The following is a 23,378-nucleotide window of genomic DNA, read 5'->3' on the forward strand; positions in this document are numbered from 1 at the left end:
GTTTTTCTTTCATGCTCAACAGAGATAAACTTCAGTTACTTATACTTTATCATCTTCTAAATTTCCTCGTGTAAACTCAGTATTTATGCCGTGTTACCTTAGTTTTGGTGATTGCTGCTTCACAAATCACCTCAAAACTTGGTTTAAAACAATAACAATTTGTTATTTCTCCTGATCATGGGAGATGACTGGCACAGATAAGCGGTTCTTCACCGTCAGAAGGTGATATTGGCTGAGGCTGCCATCATGATGACATGTGTTGGAATGTTCGGTATGGTCACTCAGATGTCTGGTACCTTGGTGGGACTGTGGGAAACTCACGTGCAGCTGAGACACTGACCGGCTGGGCTTCTCTCTACATTAGTCTGAGAGCCTCATCCTCTCACTGTGGCCTCTCCATGTGGCCTCTTCACGAGAATGGCTACTTCTTACATTAAAGATTGGGCCCCCCAAAGTGTAAAAGCTTACATCTACAACTGGCCCAGTGTTGCTTCTGTGGTATTTTGTTGTGGAAAGGGAGCCAGGATCTGACAATTCACTGTTGGAGGTGACTGAAGAAAGGTGGGAAGTGTGGTTGATTGGAGGCCATTTTGGAAACCAGCTACCAGTATTCGTCTTCTAATTCTTTGTCCCTGGCTTATCCCCATGACCCTGATAGTGTTGTACCTTACTTAGCATTACAGATGAGTCCTTTTTACAATTCTGCTTTAATTTGGAAGAAAACAATGCTGGCAACTTTACAGGTATTGACATATGAGATGATAGCCTTTGGTCTAGCTTCAAAAAGTTTGTTCCGGGGGCACCTGGTGGCTCAGTTGCTTAAGCGTCTGACTCTTGATTTCGGCTCAGGTCATGATCTCAGGATTGTGAGATCGAGCCCTGCACTGGGCTCCAGGCTCAGCGGGGAGTCTGCTTGAGAGTCTCTCTTTCCCTCTCCCCTAATCCATCCCTCTGCACTCTCTTTCTCTCTAAAATAAATAAATCTTTAAAAAAAAAAAGTTTGTTCCAATGTTGATGAATAGCACAGCCCATGAGTAAAATAAATACAGTATATTTTTATATAGGATTTGCTTTATAAAAAAAAGAAAAAGCCTACTAATTTGGTGTTACTACCAAACCATCCCAAACATAATAAGGTTAGTTATGAATTGGGCCATGGTCCTTTTAAAATGAAATTCACTTTCTCACATCCTTTTCATAGAGGTCCATGTTAAAAGTGGCTAGAGCAAAAAGAATGGAGAAATAGTTTGCTGTTAAACTCAAAAAAAAAAAAAACCTTACAGGGTTTGAGAGCACTGTAGATTACCACTGGTTTTCTGAAATGAGTTATTTTGTCCAGTTCATTCTGATAGTTAAATTTTGATGTACAAAAAAAAAGTACATATTGTCATTAATCCTTCCACAAATTTATAATGTTTCTAAGTGAGAGGCCTCTGAGAATCAGATGGACCCTCTGTCTAGAAAATGCCCATATGCTCTAAATTTTGCATACAGTATCAAGGGTTTACAGCTACAATCAAATGCATCTATGAATCCCAGGTTAAGAACCCCAGTTGTAAAAGTCATTAAATCCCTAATGAGAGCAGAAAGGTAAGTTTCTCTTGGTATGTTATTTCCCAAGGCAGGACTTAGCTGTTTACAAAGAAAAGTTACTTTTTCAACCATGTAGACAATCACCACTGCTTTGATTCTATTAAAAATATTATACCCATTCCATTCTAATCATCCTATTCGGAGTTGGGGGGGTGGGGGACAAAATTAAAGAAATACAACGAAAAATAAAATTAAGAAGTTGTAGTCTAATTCACCTCTGTATCTGATGGTTCGGAGCCTTCATTAATGTTTGTAGAAGGAGCACAGGGATTTGGATTTCAATACCGAGCTTAAGGTGCCGCTCTTGGTCCTTCGGCAAATACTTTAAGCCCCCACTGTCTCTCCCTTTCTGCCTGCCCGTGCCAGTGCCAGTGCCTGGGGTGGGGGGAGGGGGTATCTGTGTGTGTCTCTCTGACAGTTTCTTTGGCTTTTTCACTCACTCATTTATCCCTCTCTTACCCTCTGTCTCTTGAGCTACTACATTCTTTCTCTCTGTCTCTCTTCCACTCTGTCTCTCTCTTTTTTTTAAGATTTTTATTTTTTATTTATTTATTCATGAAAGACAGAGAGAGAGAGAGAGAGAGAGAGAGAGAGAGGCAGAGGGAGAAGCAGGCTCCCAAGGAGCAGGGAGCCCGACGCAGGACTCGATCCCGGGACTCCAGGATCATGACCTGAGCCGAAGGCAGACGCTTAACCATCTGAGCCACCCAGGCGCCCTCTGTCTCTTTTTATATGTATCCATATATAGGTCCATACATATCTGACATAAAAATATCTCTAGGGACCTCACAGAGATCTGGTGACAATCAAATAAGATGACTCAAATGCTTTCGAAGTATTTTGTAATTTTTACAGTGCAAATGTATTTAAACAGTTCTTATTTTGTAAGACTCGTTACTGAAAAATGGTTTGAATGTGGTGGAAAACACAGAGCTGGTTGGGAGACTTAGGTTCTAGTCCTGTTTTCAATAATTTGCTGTGCAATCTGAGGCCAGGCTGCAAACCTCTGGAAGTCTCTGTTTCTTCAGAAATGGCAGGCAAGGTTATGCTAGCTGAGCTCTGGGCCCTTTTGCAAGCTCTGTTTTTCTTCTTGAATCTCTAATCCAGTGGACTGGGGAGAAGTGAAGTTTTTCCCTATTTTTGTGAGATTATGATATGATTCTTGGGTACTTTGATGCCGGTAGATTCTGTATATGCCCAGTGAATGGCACAGAATGAAGCCTCCCTGTCTCTACAGCTGGTCTCATGGGACTGTTACCTGGGAGAACTAGATACCCACATTGTTTCTTTTTCACAGCCGTCAAAATAACAGCTTTAAAAAGCATCTGCAGATTACATTCCTGGGGGGGGGGGCAAACTTTCCTGATGTTTGTACTTAGTTTTAATTGTAGGAGGAAGCCTTCTCTGTTTGGCTCATCTATTTGATATACTGAATTTACCCAAAACAGACAGGGCCCTTTGTTCCAGCACTTTGGCAAATTGGCTTATGCCATTTTGTAACCTTACGTGCTTTTATGTTGTTAAGTTGCAAAGCTTTCTGTGTTCTTACTGCTAGTTGTTCTTGTCTGGGATGCCTATATCCGTACCAAAAGGGAGCCCGTGCTCCTGTAATTGTGGCAATGTTTACTTCTTCCCATCAGTGTATCTGCTCTCTTTTCTGAAGTAATCACTATAATTACACTTCTTCAATGAGTTGCGCTCTATTGTGTCACCAGGCCTATCTGCTAAACATCACGGTGTTTTCTTATCTGAGTGCTCTCAAATGGGGAAAGTGAGATGTGTTGGCAAGCCACCTTCAATCAAATTAATGTGAGACCAATGTATTGTCAACAGAGATGGTGGCGGTCCCTGTTTATCCTGTTTCCACAGGATGGTACAGTAACTGACCTAATGTTTATAATGAAGGGTTTATTTGGCCGAGAGGGGCATATACAGGCTAATCCTTAAAGAACAATAACAAAGTCTGTTTTCTTACTACTTTGACTTTATTGTCATGTCAGTGGAACATGTTACAGCTGTGTTTTTGTAAAAAAAAAATGAAATGAGGTGAAGTGTTTGGATTTATCATCGTAAAATTTTGGATATGCCAGGACTTCCATGGCTTGAAAAGTAAAATGTTCGTTATGAGCCCCTATCTTTTTAGCTTATTACCTCAGTGTATGTTTTCAACGAAATGCATAATACTCCTAAAGCTTTATTATAGAGTTTCTGTTATAAGTAACATGGAAACAATGGCTTATGCCTTTAAAACACACATCACAATACTTGAGTAATTTTAATTTTACTTAACAAAAAGAGGATGCAATAGAACAAAGGCATTTCTTTATATAATAGCTATGTTAAGTTAGTCCTATAATACAGTTGTAGATTTTTGTGTACATTTATTTATTCGATTTATATTGCTCTTGATTTGACAGTACAGCAAAATTTCAACAACCAGAAAAGGAAATTTTCCATCCATGTACCAAAAGCTATATATCCCAAATTATGTATTTATTTTAATTCTCTTAAGAACAGGAGTAAGGAAAAACAATAATTTTCATCCTTAATTTGTACTGGAAATTGCTACATGATAGTGATCAAATTAAATATGCAAATATAATCCATGCTCTGGATTTCCTAATGACTTATTCTTACAGTTAGAAGTTGGGAGGATCGTCTCACATGTACAAGGAACTTTTGTGCTCCAATTTATAGAAATTAGAGAATGACTGACCTGGTTATACACCTTTTCTTAAGTAGATGTTGAGGATCGGGCCCCAGCCCATGTTTTTTAAGCATATGTAATTATAACTCAGACCTCATATTCCATGCAGATAGTGCCTTAATGTGAACAAGCTTAGAGTAGATCTTGATATTTTTATGTAAGGTATTTAATAGATCATTCTGTGGACTTACCTGAAAAAATAACCAACACAACTAAAATGATACTTCTATGAGAAGATATTCCTGATCTACTAAAGGGACTCTTGGAAGACATTCTAACTTGTGGGCTGGTGACATCACAGTAGTATATTTTCTTTTTGAAACAATATCTAAAAGCATAAAATGCAGGAATGTCCCATTTTATTCCTAAATGAAACACATAATATTTGGATGAGGAAAAACAGCATAACTATAAATGCTTCCCCTTTTAGTAATGGCCAACTTTTCTCTATAAATGACTGGGAAGTCACTCCAAAAGATTATATTAACATAATCTATTAGTTTTTTTTATACAAAAGAACATAGCAACTGGAGAAAAAAAATGTTATTTTAAGATTTTAAAATAATTTCTCCCCCCAAAGCTGACACTATATAAGTGAGTTTTGCACCTCAAGATATTTCCATAAAGTTGCAGACCACCAGAGATAAGGGTAGTAACCAGGGAGATTACTTAATGATCAACTAATGATTTCTGTGAATTACTATACTAATAAATTTAGTGTTGTTTACATTTTACATTTAATTTTAAAGTTTGTTGTACTGTATATGGTGACTAGTATTGTAATTATAGATTTGTTCTTGGGGCCCACTCATTTACTTCCTTGTATAATTAGTTACAACTGTGTTCTCTAAGTCTGAATTATTCTCAGATGTTAATTGGCTTTTAGAATCTCTCCTCACGTTTCGTTATTAAAGAAGATTCATCAGAGGAGACTAGTTAGGAAGCACTTATGGTTAAGGCCTGTTTTCTTATAACTATAACCAGCTTTACCTCAAAACATTGTTTCTACAGGATGACCTTGTGTCATTTCCCAAACAAGGGAACTGTGTTAGACACCTGCCCTCACACCTGCTGGAATGTGGGGAAGCAAGAATAAGATGGGGGGCGTGCAGCAGCTCAGTGTCAAGGAGCCAAAGGACTCCTCTGCTCACCATGACTATCACCCAGGGCTTGGGGGTGAGAATGTGACAGGAGAGGTGGAGAATCCTGCCCAGGAAGCATGATAACCCTATTCCCTTCTCCTTGTTAATTTAATCCTTGCTATGCTCCTTCTAGCAACTCCACTTTATTTGGAATATTTTGGCTCTGTTGATGTATTCTTTATGTGTTTGTATATTTTTTCTTTGCATGCTACTGCCTAGTATCCAAAAGGGAGGATGTTGTCCCCATTCTGCTTAGACGTAAGGTGTTCTTGGTTGCTAATGCTAGGGCCCTTCTTGAATGGAAGCCAACTTCTGACCATTATTATACCACAGTCCTCATGATCTAAGTACACGTCTTTTCTTGAACATACCATAACCTTTCATATCTGTAAAGCCTTTACGTATAGTGTTACGTCTATCTGGAATGCCATTCCACTTTTCCATCCTACAAGACTTGGATTTATTTATTCATCTGATATATAATTAGTAAGGAGCTACCATGGACTAAGAACTGCGTCAGCTAGTAGTGACAGAGAGATGACTTATATTCAGTACTTGTCTTTGAGAAGTTAGAGTCCTGACAGAAGGTGTTCCTTCCTCTGAGTACCCATAGCGTTTTATACATTTTAGGTTGTCTTAGACAAGGCATACTCTCCCACCTTCCCATTTCTCTAGTCCCTAGAATTAGTTTCTTAGTATAACATTGTAGAAATAAAGGAGGCCTTAGGGATCGTCTAATCTAACTCCATTTGTAGATGAGAAAACAAATGATCAAAGGGCTAAGTGAACACAACTAATTACTTGAGCTGAGACTAATTGCCCAGACTTGTTTTCTCCTAAATCTAGCATTGTTGTCACTGTCCCACTGGCTCTGCAAGTATTTCCAGAAGCTTTTGGGAAGCAGTCATTACTTCTGTTGGATTACTAAGGTGCTAGTCATTAGCATCAGCCTAGCCTAACAGTGTGTGAAACTATACCATGATGGTTAAAGAGGAAATGTACTTTCAGAAGACAAATTCTCAATGAGTATTTTACATGCTGGGAGTCATGACTCAGCCATGCACAAATGACCTAAGCCAGAATATTCTAAAGTGACAGAAGAAGAATATTTCTTTTACCTAAAATGACAGCCAAATGAGTCTATCCAGTTAGGTTGGTATATGATTATAGCACAACTGTTTTGAGGGACACGTGTTCTTTATTACTGAAATGCATCATAATGCATAACCCTGAATTCTGCTGGAAATCTTTGGAGGCTGAGTGGTCTAAAGAACATAGGTTCTATAAACACATGGACCCCAGACTTCTTTACTAGACTTTAAGTAAGCGGAAAATGAAGGATAAGCTCATCCCTACTTGTTACCAACACAGGTGGTGGTATGATTCTAAGAAGAGTATTTTGTACCCACTAAGTCTGATTTATCTGTAAGGGCTCCCCCCATGGGATTTACTGCCATTGCAATACTGTCTTTTTTCCTCATCAGTTCTCCACCTCCTTTGCCTCTGGAGGACTATCTCTGAAATTATGATTACGTTCTAGCATATGGATTTTTAATTTTCTGGACATGTATAAAGCAGCCAGGATTGGATAATGGAAAGCTCCCCAGACTGGTGCAGGAGTTCTTGGTTCTCATTCTGGTGCTGCTGCTACTGAGACATAAGAGCTCTGGGCCTCCCCCCGCCTCAAGTGTAAGAGGCAGGGGCTGAACGAATGGCCTTCAAAGTCCCTTCGAGCTCTGTGATTCAGTGATAGGAAATTGAAGCTTTGGCTGTTCATTTTTCCATTGATTTCTGAAATTCTCCTTTAGTAATCCCTGACTCTGAAATAAGTCAAATATAAAAATAGGATGATGAAGTTACTGTCGACACTCTCTTTAAATAACTTTAAACTGCACAATCCTAGCTTTTCAAAACGAAGTTTGGGGAAAATCCCTTTTCAGAGAGTTCGTAATTAACATGCATTGTGTAAGCAGCTACAGCAGCCTTTCACTGGTGAACGCTTCCAGTTTCGGGAAGCCCTTTGGGTAAAGCCCTGCTTAGCAGGTTTAATGTGAAGAGTTGGTGTCATCCCAATGAGCTGTCCCTGACAGAGTAAACATGGTTCCGTCTGTGCTGTCCCTCCCTGGCTGGCTGTGGGTTTCCAGCCCACTGAGCACTTGATGCCAAACAGTCTGTTAAGGGACAAGGAAGAGACTCTTTGGGGATCCCTGATATTTATCACTGTTTAGGAAACTTGAGGTTCAAAGGGCCAGGACTCATATACACCAGTTTTATTCTAAATATTTGATCAAGGACATGTGGAGGGATTTTCAGCTTTTTTGGCTTCTTTTCTTTAGCATAAGATGACACTGCTGTTCTGCTCAGGTGTGTTTTTGTTAACCCTGTCTTTTGTGTAACTAAATATAGTTCGAAGACCTGGCATACGATCCAAACTGTCGGATTTTTTTTTTTTTCAAGTGAGTAAGTCTTGATTTGTTATCTAACTCTGAGATGTTGCTCCCATAAAAAGTTCATTTCCAGAGAAATGAATCAAATTGCTTTTTAAGTACGGACTCTTAAAAGTATAAAGCATATTTAAAGTCAGTTGTTACAAATGATTGTTTCTTGAACAGAAATGTATAAAATAAAAACAACCTAACTTAATTGTAGAAACACATGTGTAGACACACACGTAACTATATATATTAGAGAGGTAGGGTGGCAGGAGGAGGTGCGCTGTTGAAAGAAATGGTACAATGAGTAGCTAGCTGGTGCAGGTTTTCACAATAATGATTAGGAACAGACCAAATCTTCTTCTTAATTCTTGCATTCTTGTTCCTTAGTTCAAAGTTGTGGATTTTTTCAGTTCAATATGTCCTGCACTTGTTAACTTGATTAAACATATTGATTTTTCATAATTAAAAGGCAGTTTACTATTTTATAATGATATGCTAATTCTAAAGCACATGGAAGTTTTCTCCAAAAGCTTTTTATTTTAGAAGTAAATGTAAAGGTAATATGAAACTTCTTGCAGGAAGCCCTTCCTTTACACGTGTACAAGTGTGTGTACATATCTGTAGTTTCATATGAAATAGCTTTTCAGCAGAGTAGTTATTGTTAACACTAAAGACAACACTTGGATAAGAAGAAGAAGGAGGAAAAGAAGAGGAAGAAGAAGAAGAATACAGTAAGAATTGTTTGAAAATGTGTTAATTAACCTAACTTCATGCCTACAATATTCATGTATGTATCTATTTATGCTCACAAAAAACTAAAATATTAGAACGTCAGGTGAAGAGCAATAAACTACGTAGGTAAAGTACAAAAGGAATCCCCAGTGCATTTAGTCCTCCCTGAGAAATTTAGAAGAGACAACTTTTACTGGTTGAAAAATAATTGATTTCGTACTTGAAAAATAATGCCTTTGGGATTTTTGTTGTTTTGTTCATGGTGTAACTTTTTCCTGTTTGGTTTCAATGTATCTGTGCTCATTCCCCACTGAGAGAGTAATGGACTTTTCAGGAGTATCTTTAAAATGTACATTAAAACAAATTGTGTTTTTAAAACAATGTATCCGAGGAGCTATAGCCAGGGTTTTAGCGGACTGTTGGCCTCAGAGCAGTGTAGGAAGTGATTATTGTAGCAACTGAGTCTGAATTTTTTTCCTTACAAAGATCTGAGGGAACACAGTATATGTTTGCCATGTGTAACTTATACTGGGTAGGAGATTTATTGCCAAAGTAATCTGCACAATAGAGCCTGTAATTATAGATTGTAACAAATGCATCAGGGCAAGTGGTCTTGCCTGAAAAAGTTTAAAACCTTTTTCTGGCACCTGTCACATTAACATTGAAATGATTCAAGTGCTATTTTTCAGTATGAACCATTTTAAGTAGAAAAAACACCCTGAGAACTAAGCCAGTCATAGGAGATAATGCAAAATCATATTTTGGAGATATAAAGCAATTCCTAGTTAGTCTTTAATATACTTTTTTCAGTTCAAGAGCATTGAAAAAGAAAATATTTTTATTTTCTTTTTCACCTTGCGTATGATTATCATTTCTTTTTTATGATGAATTCTATTATTCTACTTTTATTAGCAAGCAAAAAAAAAAGCATTAACTTTAAATAAGGGCCCATAAAAAATTCTGTACTTACAGGGATCTGTAAAAAAAAAAAATCAGTTTTGCTTACTGAAAGGGTAAAATGCTGTTTAATATACTTTTCTCTTTGCAATTAAATTAGATTTCTTTTAGTGGAGAAAAACTCATAAAGGATACAGCCTTGGAGATGTAATATGCTCTAACATATTTAAATAATTAGACTTCTGTCTCATTGAAATGTATGTGCTCTAGGTTTGATAGTGATAAAAGCATGAATATTAGTATGATTAGGAAATTACATCATGTCACAGCATAATTGATTGATTGATAGCTGAGTGAAAACTAACCATAAAGCACGTGAAAATAAATGCCTGCTCAGTAGTTATTCGGGCAGAATTTTTACATCTACCCAGTTGCAAGATTAGTAACTGAAATGCTTATCTCCCAAACGAAATGGAATTGATGTTTCTTCCTCTTTTTTACTCTGTGTGTGTGTGTGTGCGTGTGTGTGTGCACTTTCATTATAACACTGGCAAGGAAAAGAATACGATTCAAAGTGCTTAGTGCTCAATTCAGGAACTAATTGTTCCTCAAGACCTGTCAGATGGACACCAGATTACTAATTGACTCTATGAGCAATTAGTGTTTTGGAATTTCCTTTCAAAGTCTCAAGGTCGAAATGTAAAGCTTCACTAACACAAGTGTGGATACTCTTTTTACTCATCTCTTGAGAATTGAATTTCCCAAACATTTAAACTACCATTAATTTTTAAAAAGCATTTTGTCTTTTTTTTTTTTTTTTCTGTTTGTGCTTTCACTTTCTCATTCCCTGCCCTAATCTTTTAAGGATTCCTGCTCGCACAAGTCTTTGGCAACACTCACACTAGTGGAGAAGGGCTGGAGAAGAGGGACCACTGCAGGATTCTCTGTTTCAAAGCTGAACCAATATTCACCATTGACATATCCATTCATCTGTGCAGGGTCATTGGAAATCCTCTCTCTCTAGTTTTTCCTTCCCTTCAGGGAGCAATGCTTAAAAGAGCAAACCCCTGGTGTGAAGAGATAGGAGAATTCTCAGCACGGCCAATGGTGCCAGGAATCGAATTAAAGTTGTCCATTTGCAGATGACTGGCTGTTGGAGCTCCCAGCACATGGAGGCCCTGTGCTTTCAGTTGATGCTTTGTTTACTTGAAATTCTGTCAGTGGCACTTCAATTTAATTTTTTTTTTAATGGCAGAAGTCATATCATGCCAAAAATATGCCAGGAGGGTAACAACACTAAGATATGTGCTGCTCAATAGACTTACAACATTTTATTAGGTTCCCAAGGCTTGCTCAAGGAAAAATAAAAATTTTACAGCTTTGCAGGAAAGGACTGTGCTCCACACTGCAGTAGCCAAAAAAAAAAAAAAAAAAAAGTTAAATCATTACTGAATTCACTCTTTTGAGGAATTTAAAACTTGTCATTTCTTCTGCAGTTGTTGACATTCCCAGATCCATTTTGGCATAAATCACATTTTGATATGACTGAGCCCACAATTTTGACTACCTTCATATGCATTATCTCTTCTTAGTGAGAGGCACTCAGAAGACATGTGCTGCCATCAAATCATAGATGCCGGAAGTCAGCACTGAAGGTGTTTTCTCCAGTTTGATTTTCTTTGTTATCATAGGAGGTGTTCGCATGGCTTAATTGGTTGGGCAAAGTTAAGAACTGTCAGAATTAGGTTTGCGAGGAAAGATTTGAAAACCCCAGGAAGAACGTTAACCTGTTCAGGAGACGGAAGTTGAGAATACGTAGTCCTCCTGCCAAGTCCCCGAGAGCCAAGCATGTTTCAATTGTCAGCTTTGAGTTTGTGATTGCCACTGGTTCGTTATGTTTCTACTTTCACTTTAATTTCTCTCCATTTTATTTGCAAATAGTGAAGAGTGCCTGGCACAAGTAGGTCCTCAATAATCTTTATTGATAGAATGAATAAATGATGTTTAATATTCTTTTTTATTTATAATTAAGATTTTTTTTATTTTGCTTTGTTTTTTTAGTACCTCATTAATAAAAAATTTTCCTGTGCTTTACTTGGCAAATTCTATTTCATGCTTACTTTCCCCCAGATACAAGTTTTACATATATCCCTAGGATTGCATTTGGAAAAACGTGGGAAATACATGTGCCCTAAGCATCTATACCTATACAGATGTCTCCTGACTACAGTTCGTTGTGCAGCGGCTTGTTCCTACCACCTTCATTATAATATCACCCTTGGAAAGCAGGTACGCGTAGTTTGAGAAGTAGTATTGTAGCAAACAGTTTAATCTAAGTGACCTTACACAAAAGAGAAAATGTACAGTAACAGTCAAACTTGTAAAAAGGGCAAACTGTATTCTCAAGCAACCCAGAACGGATTTTAACCACAATGAATGGACTGTGTCATCATTTTAAGAGCAAGCTACACAACTGATTTTTGAAGTACCTACTACTCTCTTTAAGATTTATTACCGAGTGCAGGGCACGACTCTTTTCTCAAAAGCATCCCCTCCAAAAAAAAAAAAGAAACCTTATCTCTCATCTCTCTCTCTTTCTCTTTCTCTCTGTCTCTCTATCCATTTATCTGTTTTTTAAGCTATGCTAAGGAGCAGTTCCCACTGGTGCAATGAAGCCGTTCCTTTTCTTGAGTTATCTAGACCTTTTTAAAAAATGTCATATCTGGTTATCCGTAATATAAAATAACAGATCAAAGTTACCATGGTGCAGCCTCACATCTTAAATATCAGTCTGTGCCCTCTAACCATTAGTTATCAAGTATCATTTGGACCACTCATGGCATAAACTCTGTTACGAGAGTTTCACAAATAGAATGCAAGTGATGTGACTTCAAAAGAAATTTAAAAGCATATTTATAATGCTTGTTCCTGATATTTGGTTACCTATCCAAAGTTTTTAAACATAACATTTAAATATAAGGATTAAACATTTTATCACAGTCTTATTACCTGTTAAGTCTTATTCAGTAGCACCCATAGGTCTTGCACCTATGATGCATGATGGATCTAGCACCCATAATGAAGTCTTATTTTATTTGTTAGATTTTCTGAGGACTGTATTAATGAATATTATAATCATCAAGTGCATTTGATATTAAGCATACATATAGTAAGTACTAAGAGAAAATATATATTATTCTGATTTTACAAAAAAAATAGGTACTATTTACGTAAATAGTGACTCTCTGTGTTTCATAAGAATTTAGTTGGTCTGGTTTTATCACTAATTTGACATTTTTGCTTATTTAATTTTTCCTTTCTTATTGATGGAGCACATACTCTGCGAAGTACAGTGGGAAATGCTGGAAACATAAAATGAATAAGACAGTCTTTGCCTAGTGAAAGAGATGAACACAGAAACAAACGCTATAAGTGGCTAAATGATTCTTAATAGAAATTTACCATAGGAAAGTTATACATCTTCCTTTTAAGTTCCCAAAACATTTTCTTGCATAGCTATGTGTAACTAAGAATCAGACATCATTCTGGTCACTGAACACTGTGCAAAAGAACAATCATATTCACTTATCACATACAATTTTGATAGAAAAACACACTGTAGCATCACACAAGTTCATAAGATGTTCACACACACACACACACACACACACACACACACACACACACACCAATGATAAGTACTGAAGAGATAACTGACCTCAAGGACCTCGCAGTTTAGTGGGACTGCCAAGAAGGAAAGAATAATATAGGGTAGGGAAGGGCATTACAAGTAGAAAGAACAGCGTATATAAAGACATAAGGTAGGAGAAAGTGTAGTATATCCCTTAAAGTTAGTAGTGTGTACAGCATGCTGTCAACAATATAGAAACTAGAACTACAGAGAAAAATTCCAAGTAAATTTTAAAATACTCAAAGGAAAATGAAAACTTTTAAAAGTAAAAAGTAGCTTTAATGGAAGTCATTGCTACATGATTATAGATAATGGTCACTTTTTATTTATGTAGTTTCCATATTTTTAAATAAGCTTGCATTTTAAAACCAGGGAAAGTTTCTTTTTTTAAAAGTAAGCCTCAAATACATATATACAAATAAGAACCGGAGAGACCCGGCTGAAAAGGGACAAGGTTGACCTAAAGCAATAGCATGGGAATGAAGAAGGATCAGATGTTAGTGTTTTAAAGGATTAACTAAGACTATGCTTGACTGAACACAGGGTAAGAGAGGAAGAGCTAGATTACCTGAAGTCTGAATTTTCTTTTTTTTTAAAAAAAGATTTTATTTATTTATGTGACAGAGAGAGACCCAGTGAGAGAGGGAACACAAGCAGCGGGGCGGGAGAGGGAGAAGCAGGCTTCCCGCCGAGCAGGGAGCCCGATGCGGGACTTGATCCCAGGACCCTGGGGTCATGACCTGAGCCGAAGGCAGACACCCAACTGGCTGAGCCACCCAGGCGCCCCTTGGCTGAATTTTCTTTGCACAGTTTGAGAACTTAACTCTAGCTGCTTGCGAAAGTTATTTTTATTAAAAGTAACACAGTAAGTTATTGGCAGGGCCAGAAAAAGGAATTTAATTCTCCTAATCATAAATTAGTAGCAGAAAGATCAAAGGGCATTTTTTATCACGCTTCTGAAATCTATCTACCACTAACTTCTCATTATTTCTCTTTAGTTCTGTCCCTTGGAATATCAAAGAACTCTGGCAACGATAGTTCCTGGAAAGCAACATAACGTTCTCGTCGCTTTCCTTCCATCTTCTCATTCTCACCCTCAGAACAACCTTTCCAAGGAAATTATTATTATCTCCATTTCATTTTTTTTGTTTTTTATTTTTTTAATTTAAATTCAATCAACATATAATGTATTATTAGTTTCAGAGGTAGAGTTCAGGGATTCCTCAGTCTTGTATAACACCCAGTGCTCTTTACATCAGGTGCCCTCCTTAACGCCCGTCAGCCAGTTCCCCCATCTCCCCAACCACCTCCCCTCCAGCAACCTCAGTTTGTTTCCAATGTCTCTTACGGTTTGTCTCCCTCTCTTATTTTGTCTTGTTTTATTTTTCCCTCTCTTCCCCTATGATCCTCTGTTTTGTTTCTTAAATTCCACATATGAGTGAGATAATTGTCTTTCTCTGACTGACTTATTTCACTTAGCATAATACCCTCTAGTTCCATCCGCATCATTGCAAATGGCAAGATTTCCCCTTTTTTGATGGCTGAGTAATATTCCATTATACATATATTCATTACACATCTTCCATATCCATTCATCTGTTGAGGGATATCTGGGCTCTTTCCATAGTTTGGCTATTGTGGACATTGCTGCTATAAACATTGGAGGGGCAGGTGCCCCCTTCTGATCACTACATTTGTTTCTTTGGGGTAAGTACCTAGTAGTGCAATTGCTGGGTCATAAGATAGCTCTATTTTCAACTTTTTGAGGAATCTCCATACTGTTTTCCAGAGTGGCTGCACCAGCTTGCATTCCCATATTATCCCCATTTCAAAGGTAGGAACACTGAGACATAGGAGGGCTAAGTCATTTGCCTCAGGTCCCTTGACTAGTTACTGGAAGTCTAGGGGTTCAGACCTGGAACAATTCAAATATATGCCAAGATTCAATCCACTGTGATCAGAGTATGACAATACTGACATTTCAGCAGAATTAACAGTTAAGAATTAAAGGTCCTTATTGTGGCCAATTATGATTTTTTTAAGGGTAGTTCTTGGTAAGAAGAGTGAATAAAATATTGTAAACTGTGTAAAAATAATTTTGGTAAAATATCTAAAATACTCTATTTACTTTCTTTCTTTCAATAAATGCAAGTATTACATCCTGTAGCAAATTCTACATCATTAATTTCTTCTCTGAGACTCTACTGTTTTCTGCATTCTATAAAGTATATACCAATTGGCAGGCTCTAACCCAAAATGACCATAGATATTTTATGGGTAGAAGTTAGTAAGAGGTCCAAAAATTGTGGAAAGGTCTAGAATCATACTTATTGGTTATACTTTCTCCTTCTCAGAGGTGAGTACCCGTGACAGTGGAAATGGACGACCCTAGTTAAGAGAGTAACTTGTTCAAGAGCTCTGGAGGTGGGGGCGCCTGGGTGGCTCAGTCGGTTGGGCATCTGCCTTTGGCTCAGGTCGTGATCTCGGGGTCCTGGGATTGAGCCCCACGCTCTCTGCTCGGCGGGGAGTCTGCTTCTCCCTCTCCCTCTCCCTCTGTGCTATCTCTCTCTCAAATAAATAAATAAAAATTAAAAGAAAAAAAGAGCTCTGGAGGTGAAGGTGGAAGGATTATTTTTTATCTGAAATATATCTTGCTCAGTGTTGGCCTACAAGATATACCAAAGCCAATGTGTGGAAATAATAGAAGATTTGAGTAAAAAGAGTAACAAAGCTACTAGAATAAGAAGAATAAACTTAAATTCTGGCCCCAATTCTGCCAATTATTGGCTTTGTAATAGTAATTTGTTCATTGCATACATTATGCCAATTGGCATTTATAACAATTGTGTGGGGTTGACTAGTGAGGAATTTTAAATTCAGGGACTGGTCTTAAGCCCAAGACTACTGTAATAGTGACGAGGGAGCTAGTACTAAAATGTATGTCTTTTGGATCCTAACATAGTATCTTCTATTGGAAAAGACACATAAACAATATTTCTTTTAATTTTGGAGACCCCTAAATTATTTGATACAAGTCACTACAACCATCTTTGCCCCAGATGAAAAGGGCACCATGTTTTAGAAGGTCCGGTCTTGCCCTCTTCCAAGTCTCTCATATTCCCTATTGTGAGGCTAGAGTCCAAGGGCCATGAGGATGTTTCAACTTCGAATCCATGCCCTCCTTGTAGACCATGTTCCAGACACTTGGAATTCCGAGTCCACTTCTAGGACCCATGCAGGGCTCTTCACCAGGTCTGTCCTCCCCCAGGTGGAAAGTGTCCTCAATGTGTGTACTTCTGGACCCAAGTGGAGGCCGAGAGGCAGCTGGTTGGAGGTGGGGGACTGGCAGGCAATGGATGGAACCTTCTACAGCATGCATGTTAAGCTGCTTAGGCAGTGAGATGATTGTGAGCAAAAAGAAAAGCCAGTCACAGGTCAGCCTCTCCTATTCTGGAAGAGCTCTGATGACCCAGAGATAGAAAATGCTAAATTTGAGCCCAGCTCTCCAGACGTTTATGAAGGTAGAACTATAAGGGCAGAAAGAAAGAACATATTTTAACATTTTTTGGTTCCGTTTATGACTTCCAAAATAATTTATAATGTTTTAAATATTTTAAGTATTAGATATATAGAGTATAGTAGGGCCTTCATGAAGCAAATCTTTCTAGATACAGAAAGATATAGATAAATATCTAGATTTAAGATGTAGATAAATATCTAGATTTATGTATAAAGATATAGATAAATACATCTATAGAACAAATATAGTACCTACTTTAAATAGATACTCTATCACTGGACATATAGGTACGAACAAGACAGACTAGGTCCCTGACCTCTTCCAATGGTATGGATTCCTGGGCTCAAACAGATTAGTCTAGCAGGTGATACAGATGAGACAGGAAGATAAAATGAGCATTAAAATGCAAGTACAGGGGAATGTGGGGAACGGTAGATTAAAAGAGAAGGCAGCAATGTCTGGGAAGTCTTCCTAGATGAAGTAACAACAACAACAACAACAACAACAACAATAATAATACAAAGACTTCTCAAGCTAAGAGTAAGATATTTTAACCTAAAATAGATTTTCTTAGGGAACCATATACCTTACTATCCAAATAAGGATAGTTTAACTTTCTTATTTTTAAATAAGACTGAAATAGATGATAAACTTGGGGAACAAAGTTTCCATGGATAACCTAACTAAATGTTTTTAATTATTAAAGCACTGTCTTTCTTTGTACAAATGTATACTTATGTTATCTATCACACAATATGCATAAGGTACAAAAATATGCTAAAATCAAACCAACCTCACGACTTAGTCAATAGAGCATAATGCAGTCTTTTGTTACAGAAGTGAAACCAGCAGGAGTTCAGATGTTATAAAATGAGCATGAACTGCACATCTGTCAAGTGGGGTTCTTCCGTAACTCAAGCAGAGTTGCCTTCCTGGGAGAACTCTCCTACCATAAAAAGCCCAAGTAGTAACCTCAAAGAAAATGAGAGGAATACCCAAAACTACACAATAGGCAGAAATCTCTAGCACCTACTGATTACTTGCCTTATGAAGTGAAGAGGAAGATGATGGAAACAGAGCAACGTGTTTGCGTTCGGGGGCAGAGACGAGTGTGAAAAAGACCAGACGGCTGTGTAATATTGTAAACACATTTTCTAAGTTTTAATGAATTCTAAATGGAATGGATTTTTTTTTTCTTGAGGGGAGAGACAATAAGTATTCTTTAGGCAGTAACCATTTCTTTTCCACGTAGTTTCATATATTTTCTCAAAGGCTATACATCTTCCTGAAAGTTGGAAGTCTTCTTAAATACTCAGTAATGACTACCAGTTTTCATCCTTTTTATAATACAAATCTTTGCCACAACTGGGCTGCAGTCTTCAATTAGGCTTATTTTTCCAGGGTTGTACTTCCTTGTCATAAACAGCAACAGCTCTACTGTCCACTAGTTTGTATGTGGTGATTTCCTGATAGTGAGGATGCTTTTGCCTTGATTCCTCCACTCTCTTTCATCTTGTGTCTCCTTGTGACCAGGCTTTGTACCTGACGGCAATCTGGGGTACAGTCAGTAGACTGAGGAGCAAGACATGGGATGTGGGTCTACCTGACGAGCTTGTAGGAACACAGAAAGGATACCTGACTCCAAAAGTTTCTTAGGGAAACAGAAGGGAATCCACAGATCAAATATACGCCCTCTGTCCTTGAACTCCTTCCCACCTATCTCAGACGAAGAGGTTCTTTCTTTTTTCCCCGCGCTGACTGTCTGAAATGCGTACCCTCGATTCTCATTTCAGTTCTTGATGATCCCGCTCTGCTGGTTCCCACCCGTGCCCCATCCACACAGTGTTCTAGTTTTTCTTCTTTCCTCTCCACTATTTCTTTCCCTCATCCTGGAGCAGGGGTTGGCAGGCATCTTCTGGGAGGGCTGGATGGGGCAAGTATTTTCAGCTTTGTGGCCTGTCTGGTCTCAGCCCAACTTCTCAGCTCTGCTGGGAGCTAGGAGGCAGTCACAGACAGAACATGGGTGTGAACGGGTGTGACTGTTCCAATCCTATTTTACTTATTAAAGAAGAGGTCACACTGGATTTGGCCTACTGCCATAGTTTGCGACCCTCAGTCGAGATAAATGACCAGGTTTTCCTCATATCCCTTAGAAAACCTCCTACCTTGATTCTTCTCTTCCCCGGTAAACTGCTATTCATCTTTATTAAGATGTTTATCAGTGAGGAAAGTTCTTCCATGCTTGCCGTATCACTTTCTCATAAGCCATTTCCTCCATAACCCACTCACCAAGGCTTCTGACCCCACACTGTACTGACACTGCTCTCTCACGGATCATCTTTAGCCTCCTAACTGCCTCTTTTCTCTCCTAATCCTACTTGATTTCTCTGATGCATGTGCTACAGTTAAACATCTGTCCTTGAAAATCCTTTCTCAAGTGTCTTTCGCAAGAGCATACTCTCCCTCTCTCTCTCTCTCTCTTTCTATTCTCTAAATGTCCTCCCAGCCCCCACTGTCTACTGCTTAAATGTCCGTTTAACTCAAGAGTTCCATTCTCATCTCCTTCTACACACTTTCTCTCCATTACCATAATTTCAACAAATTCCCATACGCTCAGGATTCCTAAACATCCTCAAAGAGCTTTGATTTTTTTCCCATCGAAAGATAGGAACTTCCAGTGTCCAACACATTGGTTGTACAAGCTAATAAAGTTCTCTAAGGAGTGAAAAAGTGTAGCAATTCTGTGTCATATGATCCAGGTTGCAATTCCGACTTTGGGGTGGCCCTGGGAAAGTTCCTTAGATTCATAGAATCTATTTCATCATACATAAGAAACAATGACGATCCCTTACTAGGCTTTTGGAGGATTAAATGCAATATATACCCTCAATCTCTTTATTAACTATTTTGCAGACACCTCACAAATACTTCGGTTTTAATGATGATTTCCTTTTACTGTCCCCTTTCCTTTTCTTCATTCCTCCAAACCTAATTTGTCAGCCCATCCTTTTCATTCCCTGTCCAAAATCTTTCTCAGATTTTTCTCTTCTTATTGCACAAGTTCTGGCCCTGCTTCTAGCCTTTCCCATCCCCCACCCCCCGCTCTCTATATTGTTATTATTGATATATCTCTAATGAAAAGATGAAGGCAGCACTTTTTGTTGGCAGTAGGATACAGTCCAAATACTTAGAGTCCATTTGCAATCTGAATTCAAGCTTCATCTCTACCTCCATATACATAGACCTACACCTCCCTGTCTTCTAACCATATCAAGCTACCCTTCTTCCCAAATGTTCCAGATACATTTAGCGTTATCAGTGATTTTGACTGAGTTTTGATTCAGGCAAGAAAACCAATCTCTCTCTAACTGGTGAAATTCTATTCAGCTTTCAAGATATACCTCGACTGTTAATTCCTCTGTATAGCTACCTCTCCCTACCAGATTTGGAACTAAGTATTTTCTTTGATAAATCATCACTAAAAATAGACTGTAAGTTCCACTGAGGCAGGGACTTTTTTTTTTTTTTTAATGTTTCAAGTTTTTATTTAAATTCTAGTTAGTTAGCCTGTAGTGTAATATTAGTTCCAGGAGTAGAATTTAGTGATTCATCACTTACAACACCCAGTGCTCATCCCAAGTGCCCTCCTTAATCCCCATCACCCATTTAACCCATGCTCCTGCCCACTCCCCTCCAGCAGCCCTCAGTTTATTCTCTGTAGTTAAAGAGTCTGTTTTAAGGGTTGCTTCTTTTTCCCCATGTTTTCCTGTTTTGTTTCTTAAATTCCACATACGAGGGAAATCATGCATATCTGTCTTTCTCCTACCGACTTATTTTGCTTAGCAGAATACACTCTAGCTCTAGCCACAGCATTGCAAATGGCAAGATCTCATTCCTTTTTATGGCTGAGTAATATTCCATTGTATATATACCACATCTTCTTTATCCATTCATCAGTCAAGGGACACTTGGACTCTTTCCATAATTTGGCTAGTGTTGATAATGCTGCTATAAACACTGGGGTGCATGTGCCCCTTCAAGTCCATATTTTTGTATCCTTTGGGCAAATACCTAGTAGTGCGATTGCTGGGTCATCGGGGACTTCTATTTCCTAATAGGGCAGAAGCTCTCGAGTAATAGTAGGCACTCAGATGTTATTACAGCATGAATGTCATTACAGTTTAAGCGGTTTAGCCACTGGACTTTTTTTTTTTTTCCAGTGACAATGAAAGTTTCAAGATTCAGGGCGCCTGGGTGGCTCAGTTGGTTCGGCAACTGCCTTCGGCTCAGGTCATGATCCTGGAGTCCTGGGATCGAGTCCCACATCGGGCTCCCTGCTCAGCAGGGAGTCTGCTTCTCCCTCTGACCCTCCCCCCTCTCAATGTGCTCTCTCTTTCTCATTCTCGCTTTCTCAAATAAATAAATAAATAAAATCTAAAAAAAAAGTTTCAAGATTCAGAGATTCAAAGAAGGTTTAAGATTCTAATTTTGAGACTGAAACTATATTTTCTCTGTAACCTCTTTTCTCATAATTGATAAAACACTTGAAAACAGGAAGAAAGGAGGGAAGGAAAGGAGAGAAAATGAGTCACTGGCCCACATGCCAGAACCAAAAAGAGGTGGGGGCCCAAGGAGGTAGGGGCCAGAGGAGGTGGGGGCCGGAGGAGGAGGGGCTGGAGGAAACCTCAAAAGAATGAATTCAAGACCTAAGTAAAAATGAATTTTTTCAAGTTTCATTTTGCTTGTTTGCTTGCTTGTCTGTTACAAGGAAGGATATTTACTTTAAGCTTTTTTTGCTCAGGAATATGACAAATGATAAAATGATGTACAGTGCTAAAAATAAGGCAGAGAAGATATTGTGGGTTCTCAAAAGTTTTAAGGATTAAGGAGCCCTAATTCTTTATCAGAATTATCTGCAAGCTTAAATATATGGTTTCTCTGCATCTTCAGACCTATGTCTAAATGGTATGGCCAAAAACTGAAGTTTAAAACCATCTTCTCCAAAACATCTTACCTGATAATACAAGTCTCCCCATTACCGTTACTATTTAATTATGCCCTATTGCCCATATTTTGTGTTTACATGACAATATGTATTTATGTGTCGTTTATTCTCTGTACTAGAATTGTATCTATGCATAAATCCATATTTGTATTTCTGAAATTAGAAATTAAGACCAAGGCAAATTCTGCCAGCTTTCTATATAGCTCAGGGTTAAATCTAGGTAAAATATTTGTTAGCTAGGTACTCAGTTCCTTAGTAAAATCATAGCTTCATTATTATGGAAAGTTTTTGAAATCTCACCAAAAAAATGATTTGTACTTATCATCATTATTTTTATTATTACTATTACTTGACATCTTAGAGCCTCTTAGCTTTTGTAATAAATTCTAATGTACAAATTATTCTCTTTTATAAAACATTCATAAATTCTATGATTCATAAGTTAAAGTTATTCAAGGTATGGTAAGGTATTCCAAAGGCACCAAAAGGGACCCTCTCTTAGGTTTTTGTTTTTGGGTTTTTTTTTGGCTGTGAGTCATTTAAAGATACAGAATACAGGTTTATGGTAGTTTCATGCACTGGCTTTTTCTTGTGTGGTTCTGAATATGAATTCAGTTGAGACTTAAAGAAACAGGAAGATATTTTGATTTGAAAGCTATATGAATTCACAAGGGAATGAGTTTGGTTTCTTCTCTACTTTGTAATGCAAAGAAGTGCATTCCACAAAATCAGATGAAACAAGCCATTAATTTGACAGACTCAGTCCTCATAGCCCCTATTGATTCAAAAAGCTGAAAACAGTTATGGAGGCTTATTGGCTCCAATTAGGCATCGTGAAGCTTAAGGTTAGAAGAAATGAGTGTGCTGGGAGAAGAATCGCTCAGCAACAGAATCCTTCTTAACATTGTATCATGGATGGGCATCAAATCTTGGTCTCCTGTTATTTTTGTACTTTTTCATTTATTGATTATCTTTGCAGACCTGTTTCAGAAATGTCCAGAGTCTCGCTTCCAAGCTGATTGTGTCACCTTTTAGGTTGCTTTTAGTGAACAAAAGATATTTGTCTCATCTTCTGAGATGTTTCACGACTATAAGCTCTAGAGCTTCCTATAAGGCTCGTTTAGATGTTCTCAAAGAATATTTTCAGTACCTTCTATATGATTATTATGCATGTGGAAATGCCTCAGGATATACTCTATTGATGGATTAATCAATATAGACTCTATAGATATCTACTGATTTCAGCAGATGCATCATCTTGCATGGAAATAACTCCTCTCGTTAGAGGTGTCTAACATTTTGGGTTTTTTGCCCTTATCAATAAGAAGCCTAGCTAACTCTCATGACCACCCTTAGTGCATATAAATAATATATATCCACAATATTGTTCTTTAATGTTAAGATCTTAGTAAATAGTGTCACAAAAAGGAAAAGTCAGGAAGGGAAATGTTATTCACATTGTAAGAACAATATCTAATGAGGCGATATAGTGTTATTTATAGCTGCTATTATGAAAGACCAATGTTTCTTCAAATATTCCTTTCAGAATGTCCATTTTTGTCTATGTCTTACCTTAGTGACAGAAAAGCAATTTTTCCTCTAAACGATCAGAATATACTTACATCTCAGATAACTTTTCATATATAATCAAGTAAC

At 37.9% G+C, this 23,378-nt stretch overlaps 1 protein-coding gene across 12 annotated transcripts in view; it reads left to right on the forward strand.

Moving 5' to 3' along the window:
- The window catches only part of FIGN (fidgetin, microtubule severing factor), a 138,239-nt gene that overhangs the window by 83,245 nt on the left and 31,616 nt on the right, over positions 1-23,378 (forward strand). For 6 of the 12 annotated variants that reach the window (XR_012375419.1, XM_073883247.1, XM_073883243.1 and 3 more), the window contains one exon: positions 11,637-11,795. The exons of 4 other annotated variants lie outside the window; for them this stretch is intronic. The gene's annotated coding sequence lies outside the window, so the exon portion shown is untranslated. The remainder of the gene's footprint in view (positions 1-11,636; positions 11,796-23,378) is intronic. 2 more of the 12 variants (XM_073883252.1, XM_073883282.1) reach the window with 1 other exon arrangement.

The sequence above is a fragment of the Callorhinus ursinus genome, unplaced genomic scaffold (assembly GCF_003265705.2).
Source record: "Callorhinus ursinus isolate GAN/ISIS: 27379988/994484 unplaced genomic scaffold, GSC_fseal_2.0 scaffold2, whole genome shotgun sequence".
NCBI classification, from domain to species: domain Eukaryota; kingdom Metazoa; phylum Chordata; class Mammalia; order Carnivora; family Otariidae; genus Callorhinus; species Callorhinus ursinus.